The following is a 20,275-nucleotide window of genomic DNA, read 5'->3' on the forward strand; positions in this document are numbered from 1 at the left end:
CTGTAATTTTCAGAATCGGTAAATACCGAATCATACCGATTCGGTATTTTTTACCGAATGAATACCTACATCAGATTTACTGATTCATGAATACCGAATCGGTAAAATTCGGTATTCATGAATCGGTAAATCTGATTTACCTACATCTTGCCCCAAGTCCCTTTTAAGTGCAGGAAGGGAGATTTTTATGGACAGAGGCCCAGGGTGCCCTAGTTCCAGCCTCCGTGCTTTAGTTGCTCTAGAGAGGGCACAATGTCTGTACAAATACTTTAGACATTGCCGTTAAGTTAAGCCTGACTGTGTTGTGCCAAGCTACATGGGGATGAGCATGGATTAATTAGAGGTTAGCTTGTGCATTGCCCTGACAAGAATTGTGGTAGCTTCTTGACCAGCGCTCACACCGAAAATACCAACATTTGAAAAGTGCACAGCTACCTCAGAAGAGGTGTCCTGGTGCTGGGGGTGGTTTGGAAGTTTAAGCGAGCTACTGTTCAGAGTCACATGGCACTGGGTTAACCTACTGCTGGTGCCCAGGACCGAACTGTGCACCACATGGTCCAGAGTCAGGCACCCTAGACGCTGCGCCACACCTCTTACCCCTCAACCACAAACCCTTTTTCTAAAAAAGTATGATGACCAGAGTCCTGAATATGGATTAATAAAGCCTGATAATTACCAACTTATCAGAAGAACTAGGCAAATGCAAAACTCTTGTTATTGTGACAGGGAGGTCTGGACAGAGAGGGATCCATCTCTGTAATTTAAAAAATCTTAAAACGCTACACATCACTAAGTGGAAGACATTAAGGTATGTGACCGTATGGGAAGCAAGACAATGTGCTAGACACCCAAAGGATAAAATACTTAGTGAAAAAAAATCGTAACTAGTAATCATTTATGAGAAGGTACAGGACAATTACCGGAAAGGATCCCTTCTACTTTTCATGTTTGATGGACTCTCAAAATATCCTCTTATCGGTGATGTCTCAACAAAATGTATTCACCCTATAATTTTCCTTCTCCTGATGTCTTGAAGACACAAAAAAGTCACGAAACACCTCCTTTTTCTTTACGTCGACCTAACGACTTCAGTTAGCACACTGTTACAGAATATCCTTGTCAGAACATGTTAGAGCTGGATTGCATCAAGTAGGCATGAAAGTCCTAATTCAAGGAATGGTCTATGCAGTGGATTTGGGCTTATTGGCGTCCTTATTAGTTGGGGGCTGGATCACCCAAAGTGAAATGAAATGTGAAAGAATTTCTGAAACAAGGGTTTCAAAGCGCTAAGCCAGTCAAGGAGCATATACCCAAGCCTGGAGGAGGAAACACTCCTTGCCTAAAAGAGCTAGAGGAAAAAGAGCCAAGAGGCATATTATCAAGAACGGCGTTCAAAATTATCGCTGGTTTAGCGGCAGAAAACTGCTGCGAAAGCGGCAATAATGGGCGTGATAATATGCTCTTGAGAATTCCAATAGAAGTCCAGGTTCTGGTGTGAACATGGGCTTCTATTGGAATTCTCCAGGGCATATTATCAAGCCCATTATCGCCGCTTTAGCGGCAGTTTTCTGACTCTAAACCGGCAATCATTTTAAAGACGTACTTGATAATATGCCCCCAAGTTTTAAGGTGTTTACGGAAAGTCAGGCATGTAGCTGTTTCAGATATATATGTAGGTAGGGGGTTCCATAGTATTGCTTCAGCAAATGCAAAAGACCATCCACCCCATCTAACTTTGGAGAATGTAAGAACTATCACCTTCCTGTTAAATGGCAATTTAAGTGGCTAATGGGTACGTACCACTGATCGAATGAGGCACGGTCCCTTTTGGTGCAGTGCAAAGAAAAGTGTGCATAACGTTTTAAAAACTACACACTTCCTAACTGGGGCCCCAGTGAACAGCCCGAAGACCTTCACTGATAGAAAGATATTTGGGAGGGTTAAGGATAAGAAGCGCTTTGGCATTCTACCTTGGTTTTACATTTCTAGTTATCATATAAGGTCGTATAGCTGTAGCTGTTGTTTTTACCACCTTTGACAGTAATACTTTTAGTGGAGTATACTGACTTGTTGGAAACATAACAGCTATTTGGAGTCTCTAATTATGTACAAAGCAACTGAGCAGATTAATAACATAATAATAAAATGCAATAATATAATTGAAAATATCAGGAGAAAACAACTTAACATGGCATATCAAAATACACCAAAAAGGCAGCTCAACAGCAAAGTACGCAAGTACTCTAAACTGTGCTCTATACATTAATTTAAAAAATCCACAATAAAGAAAAACACAGTTGTATTTCTGTACTGTAGCATTGTTATTTTGTTTTTCTATCAAGTTGTTTTGTTTTTACTTTGTGTACTTTTGTTGAATTAGTATGTTTTTGTTGTATGTATTCTCATGTATTTGAGATTGTTGATATACTACTGTTTTATAGTGTTATTTTCTGTGGGGCTTTACTGCGGTTGTATTTGTGTTAGCATGTTTTTTGTATTACATTGTTGTCCTGTGATCTTGTACTATCAATGAGGCATATTCTCAAGGACTTATCGCCAAGTTAGTGGTACTTTATTGCAGCCAAAGTCGCGATAAACTTATCGTCCCATTCACAATCTGGTGCTAACATCCAATATCACCAGTTTCCCTGTGATAGCAGCCACAAAAAACATCACCACAGTTGACATCAGCAACTATTGCTAATGAGATGCAAAGTCCGCCTGCCCTTGCAAAAAAGCGCACCAAAAACCATTTCGCAACATTTCCCAACGACCAGCCAGATCGGCAATAAGATCACAAAACAGGCAATAAGGTGCATTAGTGGCAGGAATTTAACACCTGCTCTTACCTGGTGTAAAGTCGGACGACAACCTGCACCATAAAAGGGAGCCCAGCCCAGAGCCACACCTGAAGAACAACAGATGCAATGGAGCTACTGAGCATGAAGCTCGGCGCCCCAAGAGGGCCACAAAACCCCCTGCCACCACACCCCCCAGGCTCCCCCTGCCCCCGGACTACCACAGAGGCAGCGCAGACAAAGACAGCGGACCTTTAGAAAATGCACCAGCCTCACAGACTTAACACCAGAGAATGCCATTGCCCACTACAGGCTCAAAAGGCCAACCATTCTCCACATCGTGAACATTATTACCCACAGGCTGACGGTACCCACACAGCGGACAACCAACATCCCTCCACAGACAAAGCAGCTGGCTGTGCTGCACTAGTTGGCCTCTGGTACCTTCCAACCAACAACTGCCAGAGTCGGAGGATTCTCACACCCAGCCCTATCAAAGTTCATCACAACTGTCTTCGATGCCATCATCAGCTTGGTACCCCAGCACCTTCACTTCCCCCACACTGCGCAGGAACAGCTGGAGACCAAGAAAGGCTTCTACGGCATAGGGGCAATTGACTTGTCATACATGTCCTTCTTGTGCCCCCTGCCGACACTTCAGACAATTACTGCAACAGAAAGCACACACATTCCTTCAATGTGCAGGCAATAGTGGACCACCGGGGAGTCTCCACCAATGTCATCGTCAACTACGCAGGCAGTGTGCATGATTCCTACATCTCCCGACAGTCTATCATGAACCAGCGCTTCCAGGATGACACCTATGGGAATGCACAGCATTTTTGGTAAGTACCAAATGAACACATCACACACCTCAACTCCACAATCATGCAACTCACAACCAACTCTGGGGATGCACACGTAAGAAACTCACATACAACATGCCAAACAACATGCCCACCTACCAGACATTACTGCACAACTTACTGTAGTAACCTGGGCTAGCCATCAATGGCATGGCGCCTCAGCCACATAATAGCAGATTGTGGGAGAGGTGGGAACCAGGCATGTGCGAAGGAGGCAAGTGACCCATGAATAAGCATGTATACAATGCCAAGTGTGACGTGGATGTGCTGGACGGACTGCTGTATGCAGACCACAGACATATCCATGTCGACATACACTGCTGGTGTTTGGAGTGTAGTGGACAGTGGACGCAACCATGTTACCTCAGCCAGTGGGGACAATCACGGAAATGTAGCATGTTACGTTCCCCCCTGTAAGCGTGAGTGAAGTGGGTTGGTTCGGCGTATGGCAGGTTAGCGTAGGGGTGTGAATAAAAAGCACGTAGCTCTGGGAATGGTTCCCTTCTGGAATGGCCAATGTGTCTGCCAGGGTGGTGCCACTCACCCCGCCACAAGTCTGGCACTGTGAGTGGGGTTGCTTGCGATCCTGTGCGCCTGCTGCACCCAGGCCACTGGTCCCCAGACCCGTCATGCCTGCCCCTGGGCACCCAGGCCTCACTGCTCACCTGCCGACACCAGCGGGTGTCAAAGAGGGCTCACCACGTACTGGTGCAAGCTCCAAGCCTGAGGCCCACAACCTTGGCAGCCTCCTCAGGCTATAAGGGCCTACGCGACACAGGCCTGCAGCACTCCTTTCCCGTTGACATACTCCACCACTGCCTCCGTCCTCCACTACGGTCCAGTAGATCACACATTTGGAACTAAGTCTTGAGTTTTCTATGGAAGAGTTCATATGGTAACAGGACGTTTGATATCACTGTACTCCCTGAGATGTGGTGCGAACAACTCTCTGCATAGCATTCCAACGAGACCGGTCAGTGGTCCCTTGCTGACTACTGCCTATGGCCTACACTGTGGTCAAGAAGGTCACACATTTGGAAATGAGTCTTGATTTATTTATGGCGGAGTACATATCATTGTACCCAAGGAGAGGTGGAAGAGGTAGATGCGCTTCAGTCTGGAGGAGAAAAGGATCATCATTACGGAGGTGATTGAAGACTACCAACTGCTCTGGTGCCACTAACTCTGTGCTTCGCAAGCCAATGGCATGTGGCTGTGGTCCCTTGCTGACTACTGCTTTTTGGCCTACGCTGAGGTCGAGTAGGTTGCACATTTGGAACTGAGCCTTCAATCAATCAATCAATCAATCAATCAAATCAATCAGCCTTGATTTATTTATGGTAGATTTTATATCATTATACAGGCCTCATCGCAGACTGCATCACCTTTCTGCTCTGGTGTCAATAACTCTGTGCCCTGAAATTCATGGACACTCTCTGGTTGAACTTTGGCTGCGTCTGAGTCTATGGCCTGGGGGTTGTCTTCATCGTCATGCAGCTGATACTGACTTGGTGGTAAAAATGAGTCGGTAGCATTCAACTCATCCATTTGCCTGTTTCTGCTTGCTTCTGCCCTCTGCATCATGCCCTGGAAGGACACCTTCCACTGTCCCCCGAAACACTCCACAACATTCTCCTTGATCATCAACGAGGTCCCTCTCAGCTCCCGTGGCCCTACCTCAGTGCACAACAAGTCACCTTCCCATGGCGGTGTGTTTGTGCTGGTCGCAGTGCATCCAGGGCAACTAACTCTGTGCAGCTCAAGTCATGGACCCTTGCTGTTTGAACTTTGACCTTCTGATTGTCTGATCACTGTTGTAGTTGTTGCCAGCACCAACCACCACCTGAGGGCTGGCTTACAATCATCCCACACCCATCCGACACAGGTGTCACTGGACATGTGACCCTGGCAATAAAAGGGGCCAGGCTGACTTGCCCGTAGTCAGTGTCCCACAAACTATCAAAGTGTGTCCCTGTGGTCATTATGTATGCATGAGGGCCCCGGGCCCTACAAGATTAGATTGTGCTGTGTACAGCGGACGCAACCATGTCACCTCAAGCAGTGGGGTAGGACAGTCCAGCATAGGGGTGTGGTTCATCAACCTGGGGTTCTGGGCGTTGTTAAATTTTGGCCTTGCCAAGGAAGTAACTAATGCGTGTGTCTCTGTTGTAGTGTCAGCACCACCCGTCCCGCAATGTACAATGTTGCAATGTAGCATGCCCCTGGAGTGCGGGCTTGGCCAAAGTGGTAAATGAAGTAGCGCAAGCCCGCTCAGGGTCCGGGATCATACATGCCAGTTGTTGTATGTGTCACTACTACCGCAGCATGAGCCAAAGGTCTACCTTCAACCGCATTGCGAGTTCATCCAACCATGAACCCTATCCTTACCATAGGCCTACACACACGTGGCCACCCACCTTCAACGTACAATATCAAAGTGTTGTTTTCAGGCTTGTGGACATGCGCAGACAGGTATGACAATGGTGTGCCGTAGGAGTGCAATTGATGCAACAGCGCTGCGCACACTAGTAAATGGGCTCGGGGGGAGGGAGGAGCAGCATTGAGGTTACGTAATACACATTGATGCCGCTCATTTTCTACCAGCACTACACGTCAAACAGGAATCACTCAGTCACAATTATCACACACCAATGAACCAGTGGGCCTGCCAAAACATCATGCAGAACCAACTATTGACTCATGTCTCTCTGCACTGTCACAGGTGATAAAGGATATGCACTCTGCCCTTGGATGATAACACCCCTCAGAGCCCCCATCACACAGGCCCAGAAGCATAAGAATGTGGCCCACAAACACACCAGGGGCATCGTGAAACGCACATTTGGCGTGTAGAAGTCACGTTTCAGGTGCCTGGACATCACAGGTGGAAGGCTCCTGTACAGCCCAGACATTGTGTGCAAGATGATCGTTGCATGTTGTGTGTTGACAACATATGTGTACGCACCAATTCCCCATGAATACAAGTGCCAGATGCACCGGACGATGCTGAGGAGCATGAGGCAGGTGGACCACACCCCACTGCAACAGCAGCAGGAACAGCCCGTAGGAACACCATCATTGACAATTTCTTCACCGTATGTGCAAATAAATACATTACGACACACGTTCCATGAATGTTTATCACTTCTCTGTACAAGTACATCACTCTGAGAAGTGTAAGTGCAACATGTAGTGCTAACAATCACATATTTTGAGAATTGATGGTGGGTGGTGTGTCACCTCTGTACAGAGAGGCTGTCACGTATTCGGAATGCAATTTCTGTGTGTCACAGGTAGTACGGATTCCTACTCATCAGTTCAGCCAGCTCCTTCTGGCGGTCTAACATTCTGCATTGGAACGCCATGTGTTCTTCGGTGAGGAGTCAAACGTGGTGGTGGGTGCTTCCTGCTGTGTGGTCTGTGCAGGGGGTGGGCTCACCTCGATGGTGCTGGGCTGCCCTGCTACTGGAGGTGGGGTGAAGAGGTTGTCCATGAACCTTTGGAGTTCGTCATAGTCGTTGTCCTGGGTGTCGTCTCCATCATCACTGATGTTATGTAGGGTCTGCACTGCAGGAGGTGTTGATTGTCCCTCTGCAATGTACAGGGGAGATGCAGGTTCCCAGTGTGTTCCATGTATTTTGACATATTGCCATAGTTTACTTACAGACTTCATGACTATGTATATTGTGACTGTTTTTGTAAGGAGATGCCTATTTGATGCGGGACAGTGGACATTTGTAATACATCACGGATGTGAGGTTGTACTCATACATTGTCATCTCATAGTTTTTTTCTCTGCTTTTATGGAGCATTTTTCCACATGAAGCGTGGGAATTGCAGGCCTGTCACTGGTTAATGCTGATTTTTGTATCGCGGATTGGGACATCAGCGCTTTTTTTGAGTTCGTGTTTTGCATTTTGTAGGTGTTGCGGTAATTTTAACGCAGTCATTTGACACGTTATCGTGTGACTATCGCATGGTATCGTGGTGTTGAGATTTCCATGTTAACACAGCATTATTTTCCCGCGATAGACTGCGATGTCGAAAGTTGCGTTAAGCTAATTTTGCGATAATTATCACATGTTCTGGAGAATATCCCCAATGTGTAGTGTTCATGTGTTGTATTATGTTCATATGTTTTATTGGTCTGTGTGTTAGTTATTTCATATACTATTTATGTTGTCTTTATGCAGCGATGTATTGTTTTCATGCTTTGTTAATGTGTTGTTGCTTTGTGCAGCATGTTGTGTTATCATGTTGTGTTATTTGAATGATGTAATGTGCTGTTTTGTGTTTTGACATTGTGGTAGCTCAAACTCAGTCCACCTGTTTAATCATGCATGGTCAATGACCACATATGTTTGCAGGTATCACAGGACTATTTTGCACTAAGAACATATAATAGCAGATATCGAAATATGGCGTATGATCAGGGTTGGCTTCTCATACCAGCACCGCTCTCTTCAACTCCTCGTAAAATCGTTCTCTTTCAACCCATCTATTCTCTCTCTCCCCTTCTCTCATCTCTCTCTGTTCTCCCTCTCCGATCACTTTCTCTCTACCTTACCCTGCCCTCCCTCGCTTTCTCTCTCTATTAAAGCCTCCCCTTTATCTACTGAAATTAAGCAGGGGGAGGTTGCGAACGTGACAGAGGAACCAGGTGCGGGCCTCTGCCCTAAAAACAGGTCCCGTGGGCCCCAGCCTACTAAGAACATTGCTGATACTCCAACTGTGACCCATTCCTTTATGTGTACCGAGCCCTGCTCTGATATCACCAAATATTTCTGAATGTTTGAGATTTCTTAGCCATCTAGCGAATCACATTCTGTGCTATTATCAGAAATGTGTTTAATATGAATTATATTAAAACCTCAGAAGGTCGAAGTGTCTATTAATAAATACGAACGAGAGAACGGTATTGTCTTGTAATAATACACTTAAGGACAGCAGAAACGTTTTATGACATTGGCAAAGGGGAGAATTGTTCAGCCCCGCACTTTCCTGAAAACGTTTCCCTAGGATTTAAATTCGGAGAAAATGGGTAAAATTACAAATTGTACCGAAGAAGTAACCTCAAAACAATTCTTGCCCAGGGCCCACAAAATCTTTAAGATGACACTGAAGGACGACAGCTCATGTCAGTTTCGAAGTGACGAATGCACGTGGAGGGTCAATATTAAAACGGTGGTTCACAATTAGTATGTCGTTCACGTAGGCGTTTGTTTGCACGTACAGTTTTCTCAACATTGTGAGACTTAGCAATACAGTTTTATTCAAAAAAATATCTTATAGTGAGCGTGTGTGCGCTGACGCTTGTGTGGTAGTTGTGTGTTTGAGTTTCTGAAATGTAAAAACATGCTTTGACGCCGTGTTATTTCTATGGTTTTCAGACATTCTATATCTTCAATTTGTAGTGCCTTTTATAGTTTCATCCAATTTAGTTTGCGATTCCCCTGGGTACTGAAGTACACATACAGTCTGCTTTCGAAAAGTGGCCAGAATTCATGCAATTTTTGTTATATTCCTTTCAGTGCCTTTCTGAGTTTGGTGTTCTGTTCTGGTTTAAGTGAAGTGCTGCAAAGGTCCTTTGAGTCTGTTGTCAGTTCCTCTCCATGGAGCTCAAAGAAAGGATTTTATGATTGCCTTTCTGATTGAAAATATAACTTCTTCTCTATGGAAAACTGGTTCCCCTTGCTAGACGTGGCATATGCTATTCGTCTTTTAAGGAAAGCAAAATAATCAGAGGATTAATTACAAAACATTGCATAGAACAACATGGGTTATTTACAATGAAATGGCGCCGTGGGGGGCTGCAAGCAATTTTACTGTGCCCAGCTGCGTCAAAAATGCACGGGATATGCCTACTTTCAAGAATGTGTTCTGCCCTGCGCCTGACGATAACACAGCAGTTGTGAGCCAATGCAGGCACCCTTGTATCATGGACCAAGTTTGCCTGCGTTGCAAGGATGATTGTGATTGTGCAGAAAGGGACACCTTCCTGCAAAAATACAATCATTAATGTAATTTTGCATTCTGCTGCACACGTAGAAAGAGCAAAAAATTAAGGGAGAAATAAAAGTATGTTAACACCCCCACCACCGCCTTTACCAATCCTTGTAAATCTGGGTCAGTGTCAAAAATGCAATAGGTGTTGCGTGGTAACACCTAAAGCTAAACCCTTGACACAACTCTTTAACACAGAATACTGAATGAAGAAGGGCCATATTTAAATGGCTTTGCGTGGCCCTGTAAATATGGACCAGCACACAGCGCTACTGGAGTGTAAAAAAACCAAATACCGCTGAGGTGGCGGTAGTTGCTTGTAAATATACCCCAATGGGTCATTCATTGCTTATTGTGAAAAAATAGAGAAACATCAGAAAATGTGGGGCATACTTATGAGGGCCTGGCTCAGCTTGCACCACTCAACGTGGTACATGCACATCACAAAACTCTGATATTTATGAAGCCACACAAAGGCACGTTGCATGACTTTGAATGGCTTCATAAATATGGAGTAATGCAACGCAGTGCAAATTGCTACATTGCATTACTCTGCGCGTAGGAGGCATTCCATGGGTGTTGCAGTGGGTCTTCCCACGCAAATCTCATGATTTGTGATTCATCCTCAGACTACCAAACCTGGTAAACCTGAGAATGTGCTGCCAAGATATGCCTCCTAGGTAAGGCTTAGCAAGAAGAAATATCTTTTTTCTCCTCCTTTTTTCCTCTTTTTATGTGGGCTTCATTCCGCAGCCCACATTGAAAGAGGAAAACGCCTCTATGAATTGTTTTTGTGCAGGAAGGTGCACCTTCCTGCACAAAAACAATCCTGCTAACAACACAGAAACCCTAGCACCATGGTGCAATGGTGCCTGAATTGGCACTAGGCTGCCGAAACGGCACCAGCATTGGGGTAAAGGACAGGAATGCACCATATTGGATCTATATGGTGCCTTCCTGCCCTCGCCCTGTGATGCAGGCTAGCACAGCAAAGGAACTTGCTGTGCTGCCCTGCACCACAATTTCCATAAATATGCGCCGGTAGGTTTACAGTTCTGTTTCTTTCAGTACTTGTGAGTGTTTCATCTAATATCTATACATTTTGTACACATGCTTTTGTTTTATATTTGACTGGCAGTTATAATTGAAGAAATGTGAACAGGCACCCGATTTGTTTCATTGTATGCTTGAGGGTGAGCATGGTCAAGCAGAGGTACACTTCATTCATCTTATGTTTATTGTTATCTTTGTGATTCTTTTTGAAACTCGGAATTAATGCTATTCAGGCATTTGTAAGAACTCCTCAATCCCTCACAGTTGTTATAAAATTCAGAGAATAGAAGAAAAGTAGACGCCTTTGTGATATGCCAAAGACTTGGTTATTTCTGCAAGTTACAAATAACGTTCTAATATTATCCTTAACTCCATCTCCTGAAGTTTCAAGACGTTAATGGATGTGCAGAGAAAATAGCCTTAAGCTATGTTCTCATTACAGAGGAACGTATTCTGTAAGTCAACTTTTCCACTACTTGCTGCTACCTTCACCCATTGCACATGCTGGGACATATTTATAGGGGTTTTTCGCAGGGCAGTGCAGCAAGTCACCTTACTGCCCTGCCCAGATTCAATGTGAAAGGACAAGAATATGCTGTATCTATGGCATATGGCACATTCCTGTCCTTTCCTCCTGAGCTGGTGATGTTTTGGCAGCTTAGCCCACTTGCACCCTGGTGCAAAGTTGCCTGTGTTGCATGCAGGATTGTTATTGTGTAGGATGGGGCACATTTCTGTACAAAAACAATCCTGGGAGGATTTTTATAATTTCTACGTGTGCTGCAGAATACGGCACACATAGAAAGAAGAAGAAACAAGGAGAATTGGGGAGGCTCAAGGTTCTTGCACATCCTCAGGTTTACATGGTCTTGTAAATATAGAGATGTATCAAAATCCATGGGCGTTGCGTGGGAATACCCACCACAATGCCCATGGAATTCCTCCATAGCACAAACTAACGCAACACAGTGATTTGTGCTGTCTTGCCTTACTCCTTATCTATGAGGCCCTTTAAAGCCAATCAAAGTGGCTTTGTGTAGCTTCATAAATATAAGTTGGTGGCTTGCACCGCCATTGCCTAACAAAATGTGATGCAACAGCAGCGCAAGGGGCTCGTAGGTATACCCACATTGTGGAAAAATAATGAGAGGAAGCACTGCACCAAAGTGTGGCAAAACCTAATGTTCATGTACACAAAAACAACGTACAGTGTGCAAAACTCACAACGCAAATCTGCAGGAGATGCATCATTAATGGACCACCAACTGTAATTCGCTCAGTTACACTAGAACAGTTTCTTTAGGTTAACCATTATAATTCACTGCTCAGGAACATTAAAGCAGGTTCTGAATGAGCAACCATTGGCAGATTCTTGTGGATGCTGTTTATTGATGTGATCAGTATGGTAGTTCTTATTGTTGGGAACCACCTTGTCTCTTCAGATGTGAAGTTCCTAAACAGCAAGTTTACAAGTTTACTAGGAGAAATCACAAGAATATACCTAACCAAAGCCCCTCTGTGGATTATGCTGCCAAGATATTAGTTGTCACTTTAGAGACTAAAAGGATCGTGTAAACATTATAGAATAAAGGGCATGTGCAACACATGGTGGGTGTCCCATCCCCCAAACCCATGGTTGTCCCTCCATCATGAAACTAAAGAAATCACTCCCATTCATTGGAAAATATCTCCCAGCATGGCAGTGTCCTTTCCTTCTTTTCAATAGCAAACGCCTGCTTGGAGAGTTTCTATTCCCTGCTGATTTTCAGATCTCCGAAGTTGGCTCGCTATAAGTGTTTGCACTGTTTTTTTAAAGACGGCAGGTTTTCTTCAAAAAATATTCTATCTCAGCAATCAATTCAACAACTTTATTAGAAGGAATACTGCCCTTCGCTGGGGTCAGACAGCCTATTCACCTGGCGTCAAAATGGGCAATAGCTGGGTATGCCAAAGTGTCGGATTTCTTGAAGAACGGTGGCTGGATGACAGTGACAGAAATGTCCCATTCGATTTCTAATGATTTTATCTTAACCCTCTCTTATAGCACTTTATATAAATATCTTGTAGAAATAGATGCTGCCTCTTTATTGGATCAGACCCAATTAGTTGAAGATCTATTAGTTACAGTTTCAGATAGAAAACCAGGTGCCAGGAAGAAATATTTAGCTTCGATAAAGGGGGGAGATCTCGAGATAAAAGCCATCAAAAAATGGGCAGATCATGAGAATTGTGAAATATCGCCCCATATATGGTCCACAATTAACAGACTAAATTTTAGCTCCTTGAGAGGGGCAAATTTGCGTCGGATGCTGTTTTTCAGCAAATTGCTATTGTATCGAACTCCCTGCTCTATGTCAAAAATGTATGCCAATTAGTCTTCTCAATGTTTCCGGTGCACAAATCATCCAGCTGCCAATTGGTCGCATGTCATGATGAGCTGTCCAAGACTTAATAATTACCGGGTAGATTTATTTGCCTATTTGGAACAGGAATGCAATATCCAGCTGGAGGTTAATAATAGGCTCATTTTATTTGGTTTTGATCCTGATCTTCCCTTTACTGATGCAACGACTAAATGTCTGCATATAGCTATGGCAATTGCTAGATCGCTGATATTGCAAAAATGGCGATCAGATCTAATACCATCAGCCCTGGAGGGGGGTCAGAAGTTGAGAAGGGTTAGGAGAAAGTGAATACATATTTGCACTACGAATAGGTGGCACCAAGAAATTTAATAAAATATGGGGTACCAACTTCGATTTAAACTGGGAAGGGAGAGATTCTGTTATTTTGTTCAATGATGTGGTGGGATGGGGTGCGGTGCTAGATGTAACCAATGAGGGTCGTTGTTTATTGTGTAAATTGTGTATATTGATCCATTTTATAGTGTGCTAAATTTATACTTAAGCTGTGTGATGTATATAGCGCTTCATTTTAGACTTCTCTATTGTGTATGAAATAATGGTGCAATATGTATATGTTTGTGTCTTTTAACAACTCCGGCTTCAATAGAAAAATTAAAAAAATAATCATTTTAATTGTGACTAATTGTAGCTAGTCTATACCACCAAGTCAAACAAAGTGTCAACCAGCTATCAATGAGCGCAGAATGTGTTTGAGTATGTCTGCAAGATTGATTTTAATGGTTTCTTTAATACTATTAATGTAGAGGATACCTAAGCACTTAATACTCCTGGAGTTCCATTTGAATACCATGTCATGAAACATATAAGAAAAACTGTGTTATATAATGGCATAGCCACATATTTATCTATATTCCGTCTGTAACCAGAGACTAGAGAGTATTCCTTTAGCATGGAGAAGAATGCCGGCAAAGATATAGTTGGATTAAAGAGGTATAGCAAAATATAGTCTGTATTTACAGTAACATTAATGTCTGTGTGTTTAAATTGGAAACACATATATTGTGGGAAACGTCTAAGTTTCTCCAAAAAGGGTTGTGAGGCAAGAATAAATAAGAGTGGGGATAAAGGGCACCCTTGTCTAGTTCCTCAATGGATTGGAAAGTATTTAGATTGACGTTCATTCACCCAAATAGAGGTGGAGGGTGCAAAAAATAATAACTGGATGTATCTGATAATAGGAGACCTATAGTCATGCCATTTTAAGGCGCCAAAAATAAACTCCCAGTTTACTCTGTCGAATGCTTTTTCAGCATCTAATGTAATTGCAGCAACTGGTGATTCTGCCTTGGAGGCTAAATGTATAATATTAAGGAGAGTCCTGGAGTTATCTGTGATAGATCACCCTTTTTCAAGCCCTGACTGATATATAATAATAAGGTCCAGGATTACTTGATTAATATGAAGTGCATGTAGTTTAGCAGAGATCTTACAATCCGTGTTAATAAGGGAGATTGGCCTGTAATTTTTACAAAGAGATGGGTCTTTGTCTTCTTTAGGGATGAAACACAGCATTGTTTGAGTAAAAGACCTCCATGTTTCACCGGTGGTTAGAAAATGATTTATCAGGGCTAACAGCTGAGGGACCAGAAATTGTTTGCAGGAAAAAATGTGCAGTTAAACCGTCTGGACCTGGTGTTTTGTCTTTGGGTAGTAGATTAATAGCATTTGTGATTTCTTGTTCTAAATTGGACAATGCAGGGATTTAGGATCAATGTAGAATCAATTTGAACAGAGGAAGAAGTAGACTCAGGGGTATAGATGGTGGTATAATATTCAGTGAAACAATCAGGAATGTTAGCATCTGTAATGTGTCTGCTTCCTGCTCTGTCTGTGATGGCAAAAATTTTGGATTTGTGTTTTTTTCTTTTAAGATAATTGCATAGGGACTTGCCTGCTTTATTCCGACCACCATACATTTTGGCATTGAATTTAGGGAGATTGTTACAAGCATTGTCCCAGGATTATTTATTACATTGCATTTTAGCTTTGATGAGACTGGACTGTGTATGGGAGATATTTGAGGTAAAGTATTACACCATAATACTCGGGTTTGCCTCAGAAGGGTATAAATTAAACTTCAAAAAATCAAGAATTGCCCACCTCAATGTCTTATTCTTAGGATACGAACTTTCGAATGAAGGAAAAAGCCTGGCAGCAAACTTTTTAGAAAAATGTGCGCTGCTCCAAACTCCAAAAACGCTGAAAAACTTGCAGTCAATTCTAGGATTCCTAAACTTCGGAAGAACTTACATTCTGAATTATGCAGAAAGGGTTAAACCTCTCTATGAACTAATCAAACCTGATGTCAAACCAACTAAGTGGACTCAAAAGCACACAGAAATTTTGCGTTCAGTACAAACAGACATGTTGGCAACAACACACTTACAAACACGCGACAATGCACGCAACCTTGTAAACCGAATCATCCCAGGGAGATGCGGATTCACATACCTAACCTTTAATGATGGTGAAAAGGTACCAATAGCTTACAAGTCACACTTGTACACACATGCTGAAATGAAATTCACTTCAACAGAGAAAATTCTGACAGCGGTTCAGACTGCTGTAGCAAAGGAGAGAGCCCTGGCACAGGGTAAATGCATTAAAGTCGTTACACCTGTACCTGCCTTAGAGGCAGTGACAAAAGCAAGCATTCCAAATGCAAAAGCTGTACATCCGAGATGTATAAAATGGGTTAATTCTCTTGCTTCAACAGTCGTTGAATACGTGTTTGACCCTTACTTGAAGACACAAGAATTTCTCGAATACGAACAAGAATGTCCTCTGCCTACTGAAATTCTACCTCTAGAAGATTACAGCTGTCTAATATATACAGACAGATCAGCACAGCCCGCGATTGGGGGCAAACAAGCTTACAGTGCTGCGTGTGCAATTGTTATAGGTCGCTGGCATGATGGTAAATTTAGCCTATGGTAACAAGAACTCAATCACTAGGAGACTGTACAGCTCAGAGAGCTGAACTCCAAGCATTCAAGATGGCGCTGGAAAATACCGATTGCGAATTCCCGACACTCATAGTATGCGATTCGTATTACTGCGTCCAGTCTTACAATGAATATTTGCAGACCTGGGTTTAAAATGGTTTTAAAGACGCAAAAGCTGACACAATAAAGCATAAAATGCTTTGGGAACAAGTAGTTCTTTTACAGAAAGAACTACAAAAGACTCACGTGATTCATACACTGAGTCATCAGCGTTATGGCGTTCATGTTGAAGGGTATTCATTGGCTGACGAAGCCACAAAGGCAGCTGTGCAAACGACTTCCGTAGTTGCAATTACTAGTTCAAAAATGAAAATAGACAGCGAAATAATGCAAGCAGTCAATGCTTCAATAAAAGACAGTGTTAAAATATTACCTAAGGGCTTTCCACTCAAGTACTCATATATAACTAATGCGAATAATGTTCCTTTTACTCGAATCCCTGGAGTGGGGGATAGAGTAATCCCAAACATGGGACACAGGTTAGGACTAATCTTAGCGGCACATGAAGGGCTTGCCTCTGCAGATGTAGGTGTTTCCGCCACAGTTTCATTATTAAATCAGCGATACTGGTGGCCACGCATGAGGAAACGAACCAGAAACTATGTTTTGGAATGTGAAATCTGCCAGAAAATGAAAGTTTCAACACTGAAACGCCCGGTGCAGACGCCCCTTCTGATTTCAGGTAAACCACTAACGTGTGTTTACCTGGACCACTGTGGTCCCTTACAAAGGGATGGCAACTATAAATATATCATGGTCGCAGTGGATTCATGCTCCAGATTCATTTGGATGTGGCCTCAGCACTCAGCTGACGCCCGAACTGTTATAAAAGATTTGCAGGTCTTTATCGGCACGTACGCAATTGGCATGCTACATTCTGACCAGGGTCCTGCGTTTAGCTCTAGGGCTTACAAGGAGGCCATTCCCAGTTTGGGCGTTGCATTTTGATTTTTCATTCCATTCCTTCCTGAAGGAAATTTGGTTGTCGAGAGAAAAAACTGTGACATAAAGGAATCTATAACAGCTAGGGTATTAGGTTCGGGTGATGGGTGGGTCAAACATCTAATAAATGTCCAACGTAGTCTAAATAACCTGCCAAGAAATTCTCTGGGTGGAATCACTCCACACTAAATCCTTTTTGGTACTAGAATGTTGATTGAAGACCTCGATCCTCACACTTCAGTGGAGGAACAAAAACCCTTTGATATCAAAGATCGTTTGGCTATTTTACAGGACTTAAATGAAACAAGAAGAAGTCTAAGCTATACGAGCGAACAGCCAACGAGCACTGAAGAAAAACCACCTGTCCCAGCAAGACCTGTCTGAATTCCAAAGATTGAGGATCTGGTCAGGAAGAAAATAGCAGACAAGAAGGAATTTGGGCCTTCTTACAGAAAACCAGTACCTGTACTAGCAATCCAAGGATCAAGAACAGTACTACTGCCGCCCCTTGCTGGAAAAAAGGAGCACCGGTCTGTGTCAATTGACCTGGTAAAACCACACCATGTGGCCGATAATAAGTAGTAGGTCCAGTAGACTCCCAAGATGTAGCAGATGACCAAATCTTGCTACGATCCAGGAGGCTCAAACTGAAAGACTTATCACCTTTGATAATCCTGCAGTAAGAAAAGAAGGGCTATTCAACAAAGCCAAGGAACTTGTGCCTCTTGAAACCCAAATAACAGTTTGTCAAGAAACTCCTGTCTACAATGATGTACCTTCTGAATAGACAAACATGTCAAGGGAACAAGCAACTGCAGCGATTTCAAAGAATCCGGATGCAATACCAACAATTGACAGAACTGCCTCTGGCTATTTTATCAACTTCGATAACTTTTCTGAGGATCCGAGTGAACCTGAAACTATGTCAGCAAACAAAACTTTCAAGGGAAAAGTAAAGGAACTTGGGCAAGAGCTTACAAATACATATCTGGTTTCACCTAGGGTTGAACGTTGGATTGTGTTAGGTGTACTTTATCTCCTGTTATGGCTCATTCTTGTGTTAAGTTTGGGAAAGCTGATAGATGGAAAGCACATTAAAATGGACACAGCAAGTAAGAACATCAACTTGTTCCTGAAGCCACACAAATCATCTCAACGTGAACAACGAGACCTGTCATCAGTGAACATCACAACGGTCCCACTACCTGGTAGAATAGCATGGGATACAACTGATTATGACATTTATGGCCCTGTTGAGCTGCTAAAGATTCCTCATCAATTTAAGGTTTCCTTGAGTGATTTTGTCTCACCTAGCACATTTTCTGATGATTGGGACTTTGAGACTGTTAATAACATGATGGCAGACTTAGAAATGTCAGCTAAATTTACAAAACATGAATACTTAGAAGGTCCATCAAATTATGAAGACATGTATTGTTTTAATCATTTTGGCCATCATTACTTGCATAAATCTGCAAACCCTAGAAATCTTTTAACCTATAATCAATGGGAATATTGTCCAACTCCTCCAAAAGGTAGTTCTAAAACATTTCTTAGAACATTTCCTTATTTTAAAGGTTTTAAAGTTACAAATCCAGAATGTTTTTACTTTAAAAATATGAATAAGACAGGCATGAAGAGTATGTTGACAAATACTTAACAAATGTATTCTGCTCCCTTTTCTGCTCAATTGTCCACCTTAGGCTTTGACTTTTGGAAAGATAAGATTGAGACAAAAAATGTTTGGGGCACAAAAGACTGGCAGGTACAAGGTTTAGAAGCATTGTTCAGAGCCTGCATCATCCCAGAATAAATTATGTTCCTAAATGACACTGTTAAACAGACATCTTGTCTTGGCATTGCTAATATAAAAGATTTAAACAAACCGTCCATACCTAAGCCTACACCTGATAGTAACTTAACTTCGGATGAGGAGGTAGATGTAATTTATATTTTACAACAGAACAGAACAAATCCTGAATGGAAAAAATGGTTAATCTGGCCCACAGACACAAATAACTGTCAAGATAGATTCCTGAAAAAGACACAAGGGTTCACAGTAACTCGGCCAGATCCATGATATATCCAAAGACAACATCCAGTGATAATAACAACTTATAGTATAGGAAACGATGTCTTGAATGGCTGCAGAAATCCACACTTCCAGAAATAAAACAACACTTATCGTTGCTTAAAGATGGAGTTGATTTACGAGAATTCTTACTAGGACCTCGTAATCCACGTCATAAACGTTTCATATACGCTAGTATATACGCTGCATTCAAAGAAGCTTGGAAAGTCACGCAAATGGAAACAGATTAAAAAATATGAGAGAATGATCGTATTAATTTAGAGAAATCACTCTCTGTTGTAGACAATGGGTTAACAACTCTGTCGTTGAGAATATATTCTTTGGACAGCATTGTATCATCTGCAATAGACATAATGGAACAGGACTTGGTAATTCTACAACATGGCCAGTCTCAATTATGTTCTATAATGCTATTAGGCTGGACATTGCAAAACCTTTGTTCTGGCTATGTGCCTTGGCGTCTAATCAACACTACATCAATTTTTACTGTATTTAACCTTACAGGTAAACAAATCTCGTTGGCACAGAGGGGAGCAGACTAAACGTTGCTGAGCATTGAACAACTGGAGAGATAACCATTGACCGTTTCTGAGAAACTATCAGTTGAATGGATAATACATGGCACCATCACAATACGAGTGACAACTTTCCAGTTTCAGTATTGCTTAAAACACATACCAGCAGGACTGTATGAAAGGTTGGGTAAAGACTACATTAAGTCGACCTGGGATTTACCATACACACACAAATGTTGGAGTGTGGGAAAGGAAGTATTTCTTAGTGGTAAAAATTTTGAAAACTCACTATGCGGTACACTATTGTGTCAAGGTATTAATTTACACAGAGCCTGCAAAGGTTCTTCCAATAACCTTTCTTGCCACCTGCAGGGTTCGCCCACCACGGTGATACATCCAATTTTCAGGCAGCTTTCCAATGGTAGCTACATTATGTTAAATGATCATAGCTGTTGTGGAATGATGCCAGGAATAAGCTATCTTGTTACTGTGTCAGCCAGGGTCACTTGTTGTATGCAAGTATTGTTTCCTAAAACCAAGACAGATAGGGAGTCACCACTATGGCCTTCACTGAA

The sequence above is a fragment of the Lissotriton helveticus genome, chromosome 4_1, assembly GCF_964261635.1.
Source record: "Lissotriton helveticus chromosome 4_1, aLisHel1.1, whole genome shotgun sequence".
Classification (NCBI taxonomy): Eukaryota; Metazoa; Chordata; class Amphibia; order Caudata; family Salamandridae; genus Lissotriton; species Lissotriton helveticus.